Below are 19,160 nucleotides of genomic sequence, written 5' to 3'. Positions count from 1 at the left end.
TTTTCGAATTTTGATTTTTTTGTGAGGAGTTCATTTCATCGAGTGAAAGGGTTTTTTCAACTTTTTCATCAGTTACGTAAAAATAGGGATCAAATGGGTCAACTTCACCTATCAAAACTTTTTTTCGCGTTTCAAATCAAAAAATCGCATTTTTTCGCAAACTTTAATTTTTTTAAAATCAACTTTGCAACATGGTAGCATCCCAAATTTTTAATATGTTGTTCAGCATGAAAAGTTGTCCATAATGTATTTTTTTCAGAATTTTTGAGAGTCGGAACGATATGAAAACTACGTTTTGAAACTTTTCGAGCTCGAAAAAAGGTGGCAACACTGATTCTTATGATATCACCAAAAAGCCTTTCAAAACCCCATAACTATGAAAAAATGTTCCATTTTAGTAGGTATCGCGGTTATCGAGTAATCCATTGCTGAAATGGATAATATTTTAGGTTCACTGAAAACTTTGACACCCCCTGGCTGCCTTTAAAAATGGGCTAGAGGGCTGCGATTTGCGCCATTGGTCATCCCTTCGGAAGGTCTTTCCACAGGAAATATTTCAAAAAAATCACTGATCCCCATACCACTTTTTGGTCCAATTGACGTGGAATGACCCTGACATGATTCAAATAGGCAACTTATTTACCATAAAAGTGAATAAAGTTGCTGAACTTCTACTCCTGCAAGAGTATCGATTTTCCAAGCATTCTTGAGTAATATTTTTATATGTATAGAGTTATACAAAACTTCTTCTCCTCAAGCTCAAGCTAATCATTGGATGAGCTTGAATGAAATGAGATCAATGTTTTTTTCCTTTTGGTGAGTAAACCAAAACAAAACTTCTGCAACCACCCACTAACCACCTAAGAAAAAATTGGTCTCGGAAGAATTATCAAATAAAAAGTAGGTTTCGATTTTTTTTCAACCTTTTTTTTCTATTTTAATGAAGTACATATTTTGTCGGGTTGTCAAACAGGGATGATCTCAGATGATTGAAATAATAGGAAAATAAGAGAATTCAAGAAAGATAACTGTATCTATTTAAAAAAATATTTTCAAACAAATTTTAAAACCTGACAAACATTTTTTTATTCTCATGTAAATACCTAATCCTAAAAAAAAGAGGAATCAGAGTTGAAAATGATGTTAATTTGCCATGAAAATTTCCCAGTAAAAGTAAAAACATTTTCATGGAAAAATATTCATTTTTCAATTTTTTTCATTCAAGTACATCGACCTGAAATTTCTACTTCAATATTTTGGTCTCATTTCACGATTCTTTATCTTCAACCAACTCTAATGGCCTGCTTCCCCCCCCCCCTCACAATGTAAAAATAGAGACTCGTCTTGTAAGCAAATATGTGGGAGTTTTGGGTAATTTTTTATTTTATTTTTTTTAAAAATGTGTGATATGATTTTAAAGTTTCAAAATTTTGAAGATGTAAAAAATGAGAAACCACATCATGATTTTCTGTAAAATGATTAGATATTTACAGGACAGATATGTTTTAATAAGAAGATAATCCAAGATGGGCCATAAAAAATATCGATATTGAGATTTATGAAAATTTTTTAAATTTTTCCTACACCCCTGAAATAATATCGAAAGTGACTTTCGCTGCTTCGAATCACTATTTTAGACTCTGAAGTACATTTTCTCGTTCGTCAACTTTTATCGATTTCAGTTGAACCGAAGAGAATTAGAAGAGCATGTCCCAAAATCCTCTTGGCCGAAATTTCAGGTGCTATAAAGTTCACTTTTGAATTCTCGGAGGGTTATTAAAAATTCTTATCTAATTTCTAAATTCAAATTTTCAACTTTTCAAGTTCATTTGAACATTTCAAGAAAAACAAACCAGATAATTCAAAAATTCATCAATGACAACATACCTTTATACTTGGAAACAATCTCAACATTCGTGAATTTCATCCTATAAGAACACAAAACAAAACAAAACAAAACAAGATTAGGAACTCAACTTGTACAAAAACATAATCACATTTGGATAGAATTTGCCTGGTAGACTGGAAAAGGTACGAGGAAGTATTTTGTATTTTTTCGAAGATATATCCACAGTTCTCATCTTTCCCTTCACTAAATTTTCCACCATTTTATCCATAACTAACTAACTCATAATAATAATGAAAAAAGCCATAATTTTCAAAAAAAAAATCTCAAAATACTGGTTTTCAACACAGCACCAAATATCTCCCCACATGCAATTTTCAGACAATCAGACCCACGCTTTAGGATATACGAAAACAAACGCATAGAAAAATATTTAAATTAGACCGTTTCACCCATCTCGCATCGTCCGACTCCATGTATGGCTCTGGTAACTGGTCACGAACGAAAAATCGAACTTCTTTTATTAGTACCTACTTTCAAGAATCTCTACAACTTACACATCTACTCGTATCTATTGATTTAGCAAATTAATTCCCGACTTTACGCGTTATAACGGCCATTTCCAATACCGATGCGAGTTTCCATTTACTTAAAAATTACACGTATCGTGTTTCGTTAACGAATCCATCATAAAGTAGTCCATCGCGTCGTCCAGCCGGTCCTGGGTCTGACATCTAATTACGACGAGCGTAAGTATCGAAAACCAGAAATTAATCTACGTAAATCTGTGGGGTTAAAAATACACTCGATAAAACCAATAATCAGCGTAATATACGATTATTGAACCTCTCAAGATAGAAAGAAGTCGCAGCAGTACCTATCTCAAGCAGAAGTGAAAAAAACCATCAACGATCGACGCATTCCTCGAGACATTTCGTTGCTGAGGAAAACAACAACAACAACAACAACGAGTCTTCGCCACTAAAAAAATGGAAGGTATAAGTTGATATAGGTAAAACTGTCAAATACTACAATTTTTTTACAGCGTTGCCATTCGGAAATGTCTACACCTATATGAACTGTCTGATGATAAATAAACGTTCTCGGGTACCATATGCGTACAAAATTGAAAAGTTCCAATATGATCGAAAATATTTGCAGTGATCTTTTAAGATATACTTGGAGAATATATATGTACACTGGTATTATAATTATTATAACTCATATATCCGAAGCCTTACCTATATGAAAGAGGTCATTCATTGGCCGAGAAACCTTGATAATAGTCATGAACGAGCTAGACCAGATACGACCGGAACTAGCCACCAGCGATTCCAGTAGTTTTTACCTTCTGGAGGTATATGTCCATACTAAATCATTCCCACACTCATCTCGGTATCTTTCTCCTATTTCCTTTCATCAAAATTTTTGAAACGTAATATTGTCAAAGGAAAAGAATTTTAAAAAAAAGATCAAAATTACATATACCGAAATTGTAGACCTTTGACTACTTATAGGATTTGAGAGGCATCTTTCAGCCAAAGGATCAGACAAGTGCTTTAGGGTGGCTCATCTTATTACGAAGTTGTTATATTTCATCAGAAAATAAACCCATTATTTTTTCCATTTTTCACCAAGTCTACAAATAGTTGCGCCAGGAGTCATTCCTCCCCCCCCACCCCTGAAAAAAATCAACAACAAAATTGAAAACAATCCAAGTTTACTGGGAATTTTCATTTTTACGTTACAATTCTTCTTCTAACTTGATCCTCTTTCCAAGGAAAAAACTCCCACATTCTCTAAGAAATTTTGATCCCCTTGGAAAAGTTTTAGATTTTCAACTTCATTATGTAAAAGTTCGAAGAAACTTCAAGTTCGAAAAATCTATACTAGACGCTTCAAAACTGCTCAAAACGGTTCAAAACCACGTTTAATCGATACAGGCAGTCGAAAATATGGTACATAGGTTAGGTAGGTACCTATATATACAAAATTTATGTTTTCTAAATCAATTTGGTAAGATTTTGATTTTTTCAAATTTTTAGCCCAAATTTTACTTCCAAAAGAGAGGGTTGGTTTTAAAAAAAATTGACCATAAATCGAAAATTTTCCAAACAGTTTTTTGTGGTTATTTCTGTTTTTATTCGTTCATATTCTGGAGGTGTCATACAAGAGGGAGAACATTGCGTTGGGTGGCTTAAAAAGTATAATTTTGAAAAACATCTTGCGCAGTAGGTAAGATTAACCGACTTTGCTCTGTTATACAGGAAAATAAACAAACAATTAAACAATTGGTTTTATAAACAATTTGAGGCGTGTAATTTACAAAACAAATACTGAAATTTACCAATTTACCGAAATTTACGGATTTACCAAAATTTACCAATTTACCAAAATTTAGCTATTTACCGAAATTTACCAATTTACCAAAATTTACCAATTTACCCAAATTTACCGATTTACCAAAATTTACCGATTTACCAAAATTTACCGATTTACCAAAATTTACCAATTTACCAAAATTTACGGACTTACCTAAATTTAGCTATTTACCAAAATTTACCAATTTACCAAAATTTACCAATTTACCAAAATTTACCAATTTACCAAAATTTACCGATTTACCAAAATTTACCAATTTACCAAAATTTACCGATTTACCAAAATTTACCAATTTACCAAAATTTACCAATTTACTAAAATTTATCAATTTACCAAAATTTACCAATTTACCAAAATTTACCAATTTACCAAAATTTACCAATTTACCAAAATTTACCAATTTACCAAAATTTACCTATTTACCAAAATTTACCAATTTACCAACATTTACGAATTTACCAAAAATTACCCCAACAATTTATCAACATTATTTTACCTCAGTAATTTATCAGACATTACCCACTAATTTACCAATTTTCCAATTTACCAAAAATTACCCCAGCAATTTACCAAAATTCACCTCAGTAATTTACCAGACATTTCCTCACTAATTTACCAATTTTTTACCGAATTTTTTTTAATTACCTCAGTAATTTACTGCCAAAGGTTTTTACCAATTTACCAAACTTTACCAATTTAGAAGTCATTCCAAAAATTTTGGCCAAAAATGAAAATTTTTCAAAAAAAAAATTATAGAACTTCAATTTTTTATTTCATTTCTCCTTGTTTTTCAACTTGAGAGACTCTACAGAAGGGGAACCAATATTGTTTGGGAAAAACACAGGACTCGGATATTTTTTTCTTAAAAAGGCATTTTTCAGAAACGTGAGGTCAGAAATGAAAAAATATCAAAAATATTTTAGATCAACATTTTATTAATAATATTATATTTTTTAAGTGGGAGGGGTTGTAACCAGGAGGGTTCCATTAGAAGGAAAAAATTGGGGGAGGTGGCTCGAGGAAAAGAAAATTTCTCCGTAAAAAAGGAGTTATTTCAAAAAATGTCTTCAAAAGTAAAAAAAATCTCAAAAAAAGTTTTTGACTTCACGTTTTTGTTGTTTTTTTTCAGCTGATGAGATATCCAAATAAGGGGACAAAGGTTGCTGTAGATAATCAAAGAAGGATTTTTTAAAAAAATTGTTAGTAAGAAAAGTTTGGCCACAAATGAAAATTTTTCAAAAGTTTTAACAGGCTCCAGTTTTCCATTTCTTTTTGTGTTTTTCAATTGGGCGACTCCATAGAAAAAAAAACAAACAATACTATTGGGGGGACTGAAAAGAAGGTGTTTTTTGAAAAGGAAGTTATTCAACAAAATTCTGACATGAGCAAAAGTGAAAATTTAAAAAAAAAAAATTTTTGAAAACTTCAATTAATTTTTAAATAAAAGGATCAAAATTCTCTTAGGGACCAAAAAAGGCTTTTTTGAAGAATTCTGACACAGAAACGGGGAATTTTCAACAACTTTTAAAAAATCGGCACTTTTAAATTTGGGCAAATTGGGCAAAAAAAAATTGAATCTTATAAGCAGCTTTAACAAAAAACAGGACTTCCGTTTGACAATTTTGGAACAAAAAGAGGATTTTTCAATCGTGAAAATCAATTCTTTCAGGATGTTTGGGGTGGGAAGGGGATGCAAAAAATTATGTCCTTAGAACATTCCAGAATTAGTATGCCCCCAAAAAAGAAGTAACAAAAAAAGGTGTGCTCGTCTCATAGGAAAATTTGTAAGTAAATTTCATTTTCACTCTTTAATTTTTTTCACAGTTTTTGGTTTCGTAGTTTTTTAATTTCATTTTTGGAGCTTATTTTCGATTGAATGTTCATAATTTTGAATTTTTTAACACCAGTTTTTGGTTTTATTTTCAGAATTTTATTTTTAACAAATATTAGTTTCATTGTAAGTATTTTTAGAGTTTCAATTTCACAAAGTTATCCATGATCGATTTAATTTTTCTCGCAGAATATTGAAGTTCTTGATTTAATTTTTGAAAATACTTTCAATATTCTATTTTCAGTTTTCAATTTGATTTTCACAATTTTTTTTATTCATTCTTAATTTTTGAGCTTTTTATGAATTGATTCTATGTTTTTGTTTTTGTTTTTCAAAATTTTTCATTTTTCCAATTTCAAATTTCATTTTCTAGAGCTTTCAACTTCGTTATCAGCTCTCGATTTCATGTTCTAATTTTTCGGTTTAATTTTTATTTTCAGATTTTTTCATTCAATTTTGATCTTAGAGCTTTTCGTGAATTGATACTATAAAAATTTGAATTTCCTTACTTTCATTTTCAGTTTTCGATTTCATTTTTAGTGTTTTTAATTCTATTTTTAGAGTTACCTTTTCCCCAATTTTTGATTTTAGAGTTTTCAATTTGATCCCATGTTTTTGGTTTTATTTTAAGGATTAATTTTTTCGATTTCATTTTTAGATCTTTCAAATTCATCATCAGATTTTGATCTCATTTTCATGGTTTGCTTACGAGTTTTACACTTCATGATCTTAGGTCCTATGTGTATTTTGAGTTTATAATCCATTTTACACATTTTTATTTCAATACATACTTATTAGAGTCATTTAATTAATGTTTTGTCATTTTTGAAGATTTTTGCACCATTATTGCCAATTCTCTGCCAATTTTAGGAGGGAAAATTATTTAAATGAATTTCAGAAGCAGTTAAAAACGAGTTGTAAAAGTGAAAAGTGAACGTGAGCTCGGTGCAATTAATTGCAAAAATTCTTACTTCCAAAAATCTAACTATCTTAGTTTCTGGAATTGCAATATACCTGATGAAAAAATCTCTAGAAAAGACGAATAAATTGCACAAGAACATACAGATTAGATCTATGCAAAAAACCATTAGATTCCAACTTCGGTTTCACTTTATGAATTCCTCATAAATGTGCGTGAGTGTGATACAATTCATTGACGTGTAAAATTAAAAAAATAGTAGGTAGAATGAGTACATATTAATAATTTATGCGAAGAATTTTGACCCACAGATGTAGGCCTACTCGTATTAGGAATTGTAGTGGATTTAGTATAGAAATACTACCTATAAATTGCTAAGCCAGGTCAAATGGGTGAATTGTGTTGGAAAGAACGGAAAAAAAGGTGAGTGAGTAAGTAGCCAAGTATAGGTAGGTACTGCATTACATATTATACTCGTACAACATCCACATTCGTACAAAAAACATGCGAATAAGAGAGCACATAAGATAAGAAACGTTGAAAAAGGAATCGAATCGAATCCGTAGCACGCGATTGTAAATTGTAGCACATATCCAGATTTGGACTGTAGCATTATTACACGATGACGGGGCTAGTAAAACAATATATCTACGAGGTCATATCACTTTCTCCGACTAACTAACTTTATAAGATAACTAAGCAACTACAGGTAGTAAACGCGAGTACAAGTTGCATTCAACGAAGGTACACACTGGACTCTCGTAGGTACTTTTAATAGATTTTTCAAAAGTGTAAAAATGTCGTTTGTAGTGTTTTTCTTTCAATCGGCGCACGAGCTTTGATTAAAATGTACTTTTATCGCTGGTTTCGTTCTTTGGTATTTTTTTCCTGCTTGTTGCATTTCTTGGAAAAGAAATTGAACCGGTTTCATTATTGTAAAATAGGTACGGAAATAGCACTGCATTGTCGAGTGTGGACTGTGGAGATTGCAAAGTGATCGAAGATATGTGAATAGGCTTTATTTACGAATAAATTCGATATATATTTTTTTTCTATAGTTGCAGGATTATTTGAGAGTCGTGATTTCTAGAGTACCTACTTAATGGAATTCTCAGCAACTTGATAAAATTTCAAATTGGTTGATATTTGAAAAATTTACCTATCTGCACTGTCTTTTCGTTCGATGTTTCGCTCATTTATTGAGCCATTTGTAGTTGTCTGCTTTCAGAAGTGGATATAATTTTATGGGTGGTGAAATTGATCATATTGATTTAAATGATGCAAATAATCGTAAAAATTAGCTTATTAAGTGCGAGTAAACCCTAATTCCTATACCTACCTATCTATGCATAAATTATTAGTAAGTATTTCAATAAGATTATACCTCGTAGATGATAAGAAATGACAGCTAATCGTGTTCTAATGATTGAATCATTCATTTCTATTCATTACATTGTGTATAATAGTTGTACATATGTGTTGTATCCATTCGTAGTTCTTTTCATAAAAAATATTAAGCGTTATTGTGTTTCAAGTCAGATTCGAGCTCCTCATCGAGAGTGATTTGAGCGTTTATAGTGGGAATAATTATGACAGTAGTCATCGGTACCATGGGTAATTGGGTATTATACGCATGTATTTCTGCCCTTTGTGATGTTGATTTACATAATTATTTATTTGATGTACGATCTTAGAGCTGCTAAAAGTCTGATACGACATACCAATTCCCAATTAAATAATATGGGCTGCTCAGAATGTATTGATAAATATTTACATGTAAACATAACCACTTTCAGCAAATGAACGAAGTGAGGTACCTGATGGACGATCCTTCTATTATCTGATTTGATTTTCTGTGATGTTCGAAAAAAAGTTGCATCGGGAGCCACCCCTGCTCCCTTTCTTTATAATAAAAATCAATGAAAATGTGCAAAATCTGATTGATTTCAAAGATGTGAATCTCTGTCAGAATTCTCACGAATACCTGATCCATTTTATGAGAAAAAACATTCCTGCCCTCGATCCTGAAAAATTCAGTGAGCTTGACTCTTTTATAAAAATAATTCAGAGGAGTTGAAAACCTCTTTTTAAAGCTCACTGAAGCATGAAGAGTTGAAAATTTATTTAAGACCAAAAATTCTGGAAAGAGCTAAAAAGTCAAAAACGAATTTCAAATTCTGTCAAGTGAATCTAAAACAGTTTGAACTCTTTTTAGATGGAAAAAGGGTTTCAAAATAATTTTGGCTCTTTTCGAAGGAAAGTTAAACTGAAAACTTGACTTTTCTGATGAAAGATTTTGAAAAAAGTTCAACTTTTTATTCTTTTTTAAAAGAGTTGAGTTTAGAAAGAGTTCACTATTTTTGTAAAAGAGTCTGACCATCCCTAAATCAAAAATCGTTAAAAAAAATTGTCAAAAAAGTGTCAATTTTTGGGGGAGGAAAAATAATATAAAAAAGCGTCAGTTTTAAAGGCAAAATAGTCAACAAGTGTCCATGAAACAATTGTTGCAAAATTTCCGTTTTTGCCAAATGTGTCTATTGTGGTGAAATTGTCAAAAGAGGGTCAAATTTGCTACACGTAAAATTGTCAAACAGAAGTATTTCTGTTTTTGCTAAAATTGTCAAACAAAATCCCCTTTCTCATTGAAAGTTATCAGAGAGCCCATTTTTGGTGAGTTGACAAAAAATTGGTATTTTTTTTCAACAAAATTCTCATAAAGTAGTTTTTTGATGAGATACTCGAATAGTCGTAATTTCTTCGAAAATTGCTACGATTTTGTTGCTAAAATATTTTGGTGATGATTTATTTGTCTTTTTTCTTACTTACTTACTTACTAGTTTGTATTTACCAAATTTTCGTTATTTTCAAAAATTTTCGATTAATTTTGTATTTTTAAAATATCTACCAATTTTTGTATAAATTTTGGTATTTTTGATCAATTTTATTTTTTGCAAGTTTTTATCTATTTTTATGCAATTTTATTGATTTCAAAATACGTACATGCTGAATTCTGTTGATGCAACTTCATAATGGAATTTACATTATACCTAATACCTATATTATAGTCCGGCATATGACAATAGAAGTAATTGCACCCCCCCCCCCCGCCGATCCGCCGGGACAACTTTTTTCTTAAAGGGGACATCCTAAGGAACATTTTAAAGCAAACTTGTCAAAAAAAAAAGTTAGCCTTACTTACAAAATGGCGGCCATTTTGATTGACAGGTCAGCCGAAATCGCAGATTTTGCGTTTTAACATAGGACTTGCACAAACTTTTTCAAACTTTACAAAAGTAGATCGAAAGATCATGTAAAAATTCATCACCCGTCAAAATTTCAAGTGCTAAAGTACGTTTTTCGATTTTTGGCGAATTTTTGAAAATCAAAAGGCCAAAATTGAGGGGAAAAAATCAAAATTTTACCAAATTGACCAAGAAAGCTGAAATTTGAGATAAGACCCTATTTTCGACATGCCAAATCGATCGGAAACGATTTCAACCCGTTTTGATCAGTTCTGGAGCCTCCAGCAGATTTTTGAAACTCAAAATTCCCACAAAATTCCATCAAATTGGAGTTGTAAAGCTGAAATTTATTCTAAAAACTAATTTCAATACGCTACGAAGTACTGCAGGTGAATTTCAAGTCGTTTTGGATCCTCCAGCGAATTTTTGAAAATTCTTGAAGCCTCCAGCAGATTTTTGAAACTTTAAATTTTCACAAAATGTCATCAATTGGAGATGGAAAGCTGAAATTTATTCTACACTCCAATTTTAACACCCTCTGAAGACGACTTCAGGTGGGTTCAAGTCATTTTAGGGCCTCCAGCGACTTTTTGAAAATTACTGGAGCCTCCAGTGGATTTTTGAAATTTGAAATTTCTCCAAAATTTCATCAAACTGAGATGAAGTCGAAATTCATTCTGCAAACTAATTTAAATACGCTACGAAGTTGACTGCTGGTCTATTTCAAGACGTTTTGGAGCCTCCACCGACTTTTTGAAGGGTTGTATGGCGTTTTTGTTGAAAATATTGTTTCCTAAAAGTAGCTGGAAGCTTCAAAACCATTTGAAACCACCATGTCGTCTGTGAAGTAAATTTCAGCTTACCAACTCCATTTGATAAATTAATTTTGGGGAACTTTCAAGTTTCAAAATCTACTGGAGGCTCCAGTAATTTTCAAAAAAGTCGCTGGAGGCCCTAAAATGTCTTAAACCCACCTGAAGTCGTCTTCAGAGGGTGTTAAAATTGGAGTGTAGAATAAATTTCAGCTTTCCATCTCCATTTGATGAAATTTTGTGAAAATTTAATGTTTCAAAAATCTGCTGGAGGCTCTGTCATCAAATGGAGATGGAAAGCTGAAATTTACTCTACACTCCAATTTTAATACCTCTGAAGACGACTTCAGGTGGGTTCAAGTAATTTTAGGGCCTCCAGCGACTTTTTTTGAAAATTACTGGAGCCTCCAGCAGATTTTTGAAACTTTAAATTTTCACAAAATGTCATCAAATGGAGATGGAAAGGTGAAATTTACTCTACACTCCAATTTTAACACCCTCTGAAGACAACTTCAGGTGGGTTCAAGTAATTTTAGGGTCTCCAGCGACTTTTTTGACAATTACTGGAGCCTCCAGTATATTTTTGAAACTTGAAATTTCCCCAACATTAATTTATCAAATGGAGTTGCCAAGCTGAAAGTTACTTCGCAGGCTACATGGTGGTTTCAAATGGTTTTGAAGCTTCCAGCTACTTTTTGGAAATTTCAATTTTCCAAAAAAACGTCATACAACCTTTCAAAAAGTTGCTGGAAGCTCCAAAACAACTTGAAATTCACCAGCAGTCAACTTCGTAGTGTATTGAAATTAGTTTGCAGAATGAATTTCGACTCTCCATCTTGGTTTGATGAAATTTTGGGGAAATTTCAAGTTTCAAAAATCTACTGGTGGCTCCAGTAATTTTCAAGAAAGTCGTTGGAGGCTCTAAAATGACTTGAACCCACCTGAAGTCGTCTTCAGAGAGTGTTAACATTAGAGTGTAGAGTAAATTTCAGCTTTCCATCTCCATTTGATGAAATTTTGTGAAAATTTAAAGTTTCAAAAATCTACTGGAGGTTTCAGGAATTTTCAAAAAGTCGCTGGAGGCTCCAAAACGACTTGAAATTCGCCTGCAGTACTTCGTAGCGTATTGAAATTAGTTTTTAGAATAAAGAAGGAGGGTCATTTTGGCCATTTTCGTGCCCCTCGCTACTTCGAGACTTGGATGGCCTTTTCTTATAGGGGATGGTCCCTATTATTAATATCAGGTGATATTTTCCCAGGGGAACCCATAGGGGGGCTGTGGGGTGGCCCCAAAGTCAAAAATTTCAAAAATTTTCAGAACCACTTCTCGAAAATGTAAAAAATTAAAAGTAGCGAATATATGTTGCTTTAAGGGTAAGCAATGCAGCACGTAACGCTTTTTTCATTTTTGACCTTTTTGGGGGTTGTGGTGGGGGTATTTCTATTTTTGAAAATTTTGGAACCCCCTTTTTTGACCCTTCCCGTCGAGCCACCCTAATGCCCTTTTCATGGTTTATTGCTACTAGTAGTAAGTTCAATTGATATCATTTGCAACCCCCTCATCAACTTGGCTCATATCGAAAAATTCAATTTTTGACTTTTTTTTGAGGTCCATATTTTGGGAAACCATGAAAAGCTATCGAGGTCCGGTTTGCGGCAAATATGTTGCATTTTACTTCTTAATCGACTGGCATGCTTGAATTTTTATTTCAAGTCAATTTTTGACCTCATTGTTGCAGATTACTTTTGGGGGTGGCGAACTTTGAGAACCCCTGAAAAAAGTTCTAAAGTGAATTTTTTCAAACTTTGAGCTGAAATGGTCTTAAATACATGTGTTTAACCAATATAATATGCGAATGCGATATTTTAATACAATTTAGTCATTTTGGCTAATTTTATCAAAAAAAATAGTGTTTTAACAACAGGCATAGCATTTCCGGCAAAAGTTCTGAAACTTTAATAACACTTTTCTCAGCCCCATTCCAACCGATTTTGAAAATTTTTCAGTATGTTATGTATATCCTTATTAGGTATCCCCACAAAAATTTTCAACCCCCTCTCCTTATATGTACTTACCCTTCAAAATGGCGTATTTCAACTTAATATGTTATGCTTTTTAACAATAATAAAAATTGAGGCAGCCAAGTTCTCTGTGGATGAGTGTAGCAAAAAATCTGACGTCATATTCGTGCTCAGCGGTATCGAATCATAAGAAAACTATACCCTACTCATTAATTCTTAGTTATTTTCCCTAAAATTCCCATTTTACCCCCAACCCTCCCTACAACACATTTTTACATCATTTTGAAGGGTAAATATGAGGGGAGGGGGTTGAAAATTTTTGTGGTGATACCTAATAAGGATATATGTACATAACATACTGAAAAATTTTCAAAATTGGTTGGAATGGGGCTGAGAGAAGTGTTATTGAAGTTTCAGAAAAGGGGGGCTCTCCAAAAAGGGGAGGGGTGTGGATCTAAAACTTTCCACGCGGAAGTTTCTCAATGGTACCTACCTTCCATGCTAATATCAACTCGAACGATTTCGGTGACCATTTCACCCCTCTTAGGCGCCTATAGCTTTTATGTATTTTTCAGAGAACCCCCCTAATTTGAATGGTTGCAGTTCCGCCCCCCTTGAACATACAAGGGAAGTTGATACATCATTATATCGGAAATTCGACGTAAATTCTTTTATCTAGCTACATATTTTTCGCTAAAATGCAATGCGGGGGAGAAAATGGCGAAAAACTGATTTCAGGGGAGAGTCCACCCCCCTTTGAGGGGGCTCCGGACCCCGTAGGGGCCAGGACTTTTAGTAGGTTGTTGAGGGGACCTCTGTGAACAATATCTGCGAAAGATCGGTTTGATATTAATTTTTCCTGTAAAAATGTCTTTAATTTAACTTTTGCCGGAAATGCTATGCCTGTTGTTAAAACACTATTTTTTTGATAAAATTAGCCAAAATGACTAAATTGTATTAAAATATCGCATTCGCATATTATATTGGTTAAACACATGTATTTAAGACCATTTCAGCTCAAAGTTTGAAAAAATTCACTTTAGAACTTTTTTCAGGGGTTCTCAAAGTTCGCCACCCCCCAAAGTAATCTGCAACAATGAGGTCAAAAATTGACTTGAAATAAAAATTCAAGCATGCCAGTCGATTAAGAAGTAAAATGCAACATATTTGCCGCAAACCGGACCTCGATAGCTTTTCATGGTTTCCCAAAATATGGACCTCAAAAAAAAGTCAAAAATTGAATTTTTCGATATGAGCCAAGTTGATGAGGGGGTTGCAAATGATATCAATTGAACTTACTACTAGTAGCAATAAACCATGAAAAGGGCATTAGGGTGGCTCGACGGGAAGGGTCAAAAAAGGGGGTTCCAAAATTTTCAAAAATAGAAATACCCCCACCACAACCCCCAAAAAGGTCAAAAATGAAAAAAGCGTTACGTGCTACATTGCTTACCCTTAAAGCAACATATATTCGCTACTTTTAATTTTTTACATTTTCGAGCAGTGGTTCTAAAAATTTTTGAAATTTTTGACTTTGGGGCCACCCCACAGCCCCCCTATGGGTTCCCCTGGGAAAATATCACCTGATATTAATAATAGGGACCATCCCCTATAAGAAAAGGCCATCCAAGTCTCGAAGTAGCGAGGGGCACGAAAATGGCCAAAATGACCCTCCTTCTTTTAGGTTTACAACTGGAAATTTCGAGTTTCAAAAATCTGCTGGAGGCTCCAGAACTGCTCAAAACGAGTTGATACCGTTTCCGATCGATATGGCATGTCGAAAATAGGGTATATCCCAAATTTCAGCTTTCTTGGTCAATTTGGTAAAATTTTGGTTTTTCCCCTTATTTTTGGCCTAAATTTGATTTTCAAAAATTCACCAAAAATCGAAAAACGCACCTTAGCACTTGAAATTTTGACAGGTGATAAATTTTTGCATGATCTTTCGATCTACTTTTGTAAAGTTTGAAAAAGTTCGTGCAAGTCCTATGTTAAAACGCAAAATCTGCGATTTCGGCTGACCTGTCAATCAAAATGGCCGCCATTTTGTAAGTAAGGCCAACCTTTTTTTTTGGCAAGTTTGCTTTAAAATGTTCCTTAGGATGTCCCCTTTAAGAAAAAAGTTTTCCCAGAGGATCGGCGGGGGGGGGGGTGCAATTACTACTATTGTCATATGCCGGACTACTAGCTCACGTAGTAATGTTTTGAACTTTTGAGGAGTAGGAAACCTTCTCCCAAGGGGCTAAGCGCGATATTTCCAATTATATTATAGCAATAATTATTTGTTTGTGATGCACTATGCAGTTCGACGTGATGGTGTTGGAAAAATTATTGTTACTTATCACAGATGAACAAGATATCTGTATAATTTCGCGATCTCATCGCAAGATCGTTGAACCTTTTCAGCTGGCTTTCGAGACCTGAACCATCCAGAGACCTTGTCCAATGCCCACTAACGGACAAAAATACACTACAGTTATTAAATTAGGATATTTTTAACCCTTTGAACCGGTCATTCGTATCGTATTTAAATACGGCAATCCGCTAAACTTATACGAATAGTACCTATACGACCCAATCGCAGATGATCAAAACGAAACTCGTAGAAATTCACGCGGTGCGAGATGATTTATTCGTATTTATCGGCGAAATTTTTTAATAAAAGAACGTTACTTTTCCGGTACGTGTACCTGTACATGCGGCGTACGTCGTACGTAGGTTGAATAATAATCAGCGACTCGACCTTGTTGGCTTTCATTACGTAGAATTGGAATGACACTGCGCGCTATAAAAATCGCTATCGCGAGAGAAATCACTCTACGAGAAATACTTTTTTGGAATCCTGGTTCGGTATCACGCGATACGTACCTAGGTATTTTGACAACAGGAAGAAAAATTAACAACATGGAATACGTTAGGTACCTAGTGGCTCGAAATTTTGCAGTAAACGGAGCGTGTAAATCAAGCAGGCGGCGAGATAAGTGTTTACTTAAATATCATCGTAAGCAAGTCGTGCGTCGATCGTGGATGCTGTCGGCCTAAAAAAGGAATTAAAAACAGCGCCAGGTAGGCCTATCTAATGGTTGGTTAAACAGAAGCGAGATGTGGCAAGGTGAGGAGAGTTGACTCGTTCATTTATAGCAAGTTATAGTAAACAAATACACCGAATGTGACACAGACTCAGGAGGTGTGAGAGTATGCGTGTGGTTGGCGGACGCGGACGTCGACGTCGCTCTTACGAGTATAACCAGATTTTAAGTACTTTTTCCGCGATCACTTCCATAACGGATGTAAACGACATGAAATCTAATTAATTTACTAATAAGCTTATCTCTCTTTCTCTCTCTCTCAAGTACATACAAGCTACATAGGTACTACTTTCTTCATTTGTAGTGTACGCGTGAGCAAATAAATCAAAAGGATTAACCTAACTGATCAAGCTGGACGTACGTACATACATATAAGTACACATAAGCTCGTCTAATGGTAAAGAAACTCTCGATAGAGTGGAGGGAAACACGTGCTGCGGAGGATCTACTCGTATACGAGTAAAACAACTGATATTTTTATTTTCGGCCGGTATTATGTGCACGGCTAGACTGAGACTCTCTTATTATGAGAGTTCAGTTTTAATCTGCTGATAAAATGCAAATTTATCGAATCTGGTCTGCGAATGCGGTATAGCTAAGCTATACTTATACGTGTGTGTGTCTGTAGGAACAACAGAACAGCCAGTGCGAAAGAAAGTAAAAGGATACAGAATGATAAATACTTTCACCTCGTGCATTTGATTCGACTGTGGGTCTCTATGTGTGCGTGAGTTCTGTGCTCTGTTAACGTACCTACGTATGTATGTATGTATTATAAAGACGTAGGTACTCGCATACCTAGATGTATTTGCACTTGGTACCCTATTCATGTAGGTGGCGTGGTCTCCTATTAAATCCGATTCCGTGTTATTATCTGCAATTTGATCTGAAAAGAAATTATACTTTCTACCCATTACGTACCGTACGACCTAGACTGCGACGATGGGTGGTGAAAGAAGAAAAATGGTAAAAAGTCTATCTCCTCAATATAGGGGAAACACGAAGAACTAGCGGACCTACATGTGGATCTGTATAACGGTTAATGGATCTGCGGTTATCGAATGTGGGGGTGTTGAACGACATTGACGACTACGCCGTTCCTTGCCTTCATTTTTATCGATATATGTACGAATAAGTATTAGGTACTCGATTACTTAACGTTATCGAATATTAATCGTTACGTTTCTCTATCTGCGTTAATGCAATACGTCTCGTCGATTTGACAAAGTACGCGCTGAAGATAATGTACGCGAATGATTGATTGGATTACTAATTGCTGGCAGAGGGGAAAAGTGATTCCATTTTCGTAAAATTTTCGGTCGCCTCAAAGATGAAAATTAGCTCTAATAGTCCGGCATATGACAATAGGAGTAATTGCACCACCCCCCCCCCCCCGCCGATCCTCCGAGACAACTTTTTTCTTAAAGGGGACATCCTAAGGAACATTTTAAAGCAAACTTGCCAGAAAAAAAGTTGACCTTACTTACAAAATGGTGGCCATTTTGATTGACAGGTCAGCCGAAATCGCAGATTTTGCGTTTTAACATAGGACTTGCACGAACTTTTTCAAACTTTACAAAGGTAGATCGAAAGATTATGCAAAAATTTATCACCTGTCCAAATTTCAAGTGCTAAAGTGCGTTTTTCGATATTTGGTGAATTTTTGAAAATCGAATTTAGGCCAAAAATTAAGGAAAAAATCAAAATTTTACCAAATTGACCAAGAAAGCTGAAATTTGGGATATACCCTATTTTCGACATGTCGAATCGATTGGAAACGGTTTCAACCCGTTTTGAGCAGTTCTGGAGCCTCCAGCAGATTTTTGAAACTCGAAATTCCCACAAAATTCCATCAAATTGGAGTTGTAAAGCTAAAATTTATTCTAAAAACTAATTTCAATACGCTACGAAGTACTGCGGGTGAATTTCAAGTCGTTTTGGATCCTCCAGCGACTTTTTAAAAATTCCTGTAGCCTCCAGCAGATTTTTGAAACTTTAAATTTTCACAAAATATCATCAAATCGAGATGGAAATCTGAAATTTACTCTTCACTCCAATTTTAACACGCTCTGAAGACGACTTCAGGTGGGCACAAGTAATATTAGGGACTCCTGCGACTGTTTTTGAAAATTACTGGAGCCTCCAGAAGATTTTTGAAGCTTGAAATTTCCCCAAAATATCATCAAACCAAGATGAAGAGTCGAAATTCATTCTGCAAACTAATTTCAATACGCTACGAAGTTGATTGCTGGTGAATTTCAAGTCATTTTGGAGCCTCCAACAACTTTTTGAAAGGTTGTATGACGTTTTGTTGGAAAATTGAAATTTCTTAAAAGTAGCTGGAAGCTTCAAAACCATTTGAAACCACCATGCAGTCTGCGAAGTAAATTTCAGCTTGCCAACCCCATTTGATAAATTAATGTTGGGGAAATTTCAAGTTTCAAAAATCTACTGGAAGCTCCAGTAATTTTCAAAAAAGTTGCTGGAGGCTCTAAAATGACTTGAACCCACCTGAAGTCGTCTTCAGAGGGTGTTAAAATTGGAGCGTGGAGTAAATTTCAGATTTCCATCTCCATTTGATGAAATTTTGTGAAAATTTAAAGTTTCAAAAATCTGCTTGTGGCTCCAGTAATTTTCAAAAAAAAAGTCACTGGAGGCCCTAAAATTACTTGTGCCTACTTGAAGTCGTCTTCAGAGGGTGTTAAAATTGGAGTGAAGAGTAGATTTCAGATTTCCATCTCCATTTGATGAAATTTTGTGAAAATTTAAAGTTTCAAAAATCTGCTGGAGGCTTCAGGAATTTTCAAAAAGTCGCTGGAGGATCCAAAACGACTTGAAATTCACCTGCAGTACTTCGTAGCGTATTGAAATTAGTTTTTAGAATAAATTTCAGCTTTACAACTCCAATTTGATGGACTTTTGTGGGAATTTCGAGTTTCAAAAATCTGCTGGATGCTCCAGAACTGCTCAAAACGGGTTGAAACCGTTTCCGATCGATTTGGCATGTCGAAAATAGG

At 34.2% G+C, this 19,160-nt stretch overlaps 1 long non-coding RNA gene across 1 annotated transcript in view; it reads right to left on the bottom strand.

The window, feature by feature from the left end:
• Positions 1–19,160, bottom strand: part of LOC135841868 (uncharacterized) — a 312,604-nt gene that overhangs the window by 47,399 nt on the left and 246,045 nt on the right. The window contains exon 3 of the long non-coding RNA XR_010558005.1: positions 1,888–1,928. This is a non-coding gene — a long non-coding RNA (uncharacterized LOC135841868). The remainder of the gene's footprint in view (positions 1–1,887; positions 1,929–19,160) is intronic.

This window comes from Planococcus citri, chromosome 3 (genome assembly GCF_950023065.1).
Source record: "Planococcus citri chromosome 3, ihPlaCitr1.1, whole genome shotgun sequence".
NCBI classification, from domain to species: domain Eukaryota; kingdom Metazoa; phylum Arthropoda; class Insecta; order Hemiptera; family Pseudococcidae; genus Planococcus; species Planococcus citri.
The sequence above is the reverse complement of the archived record's forward strand: the minus strand, read 5'-3'. Positions and strand labels throughout refer to the sequence as shown.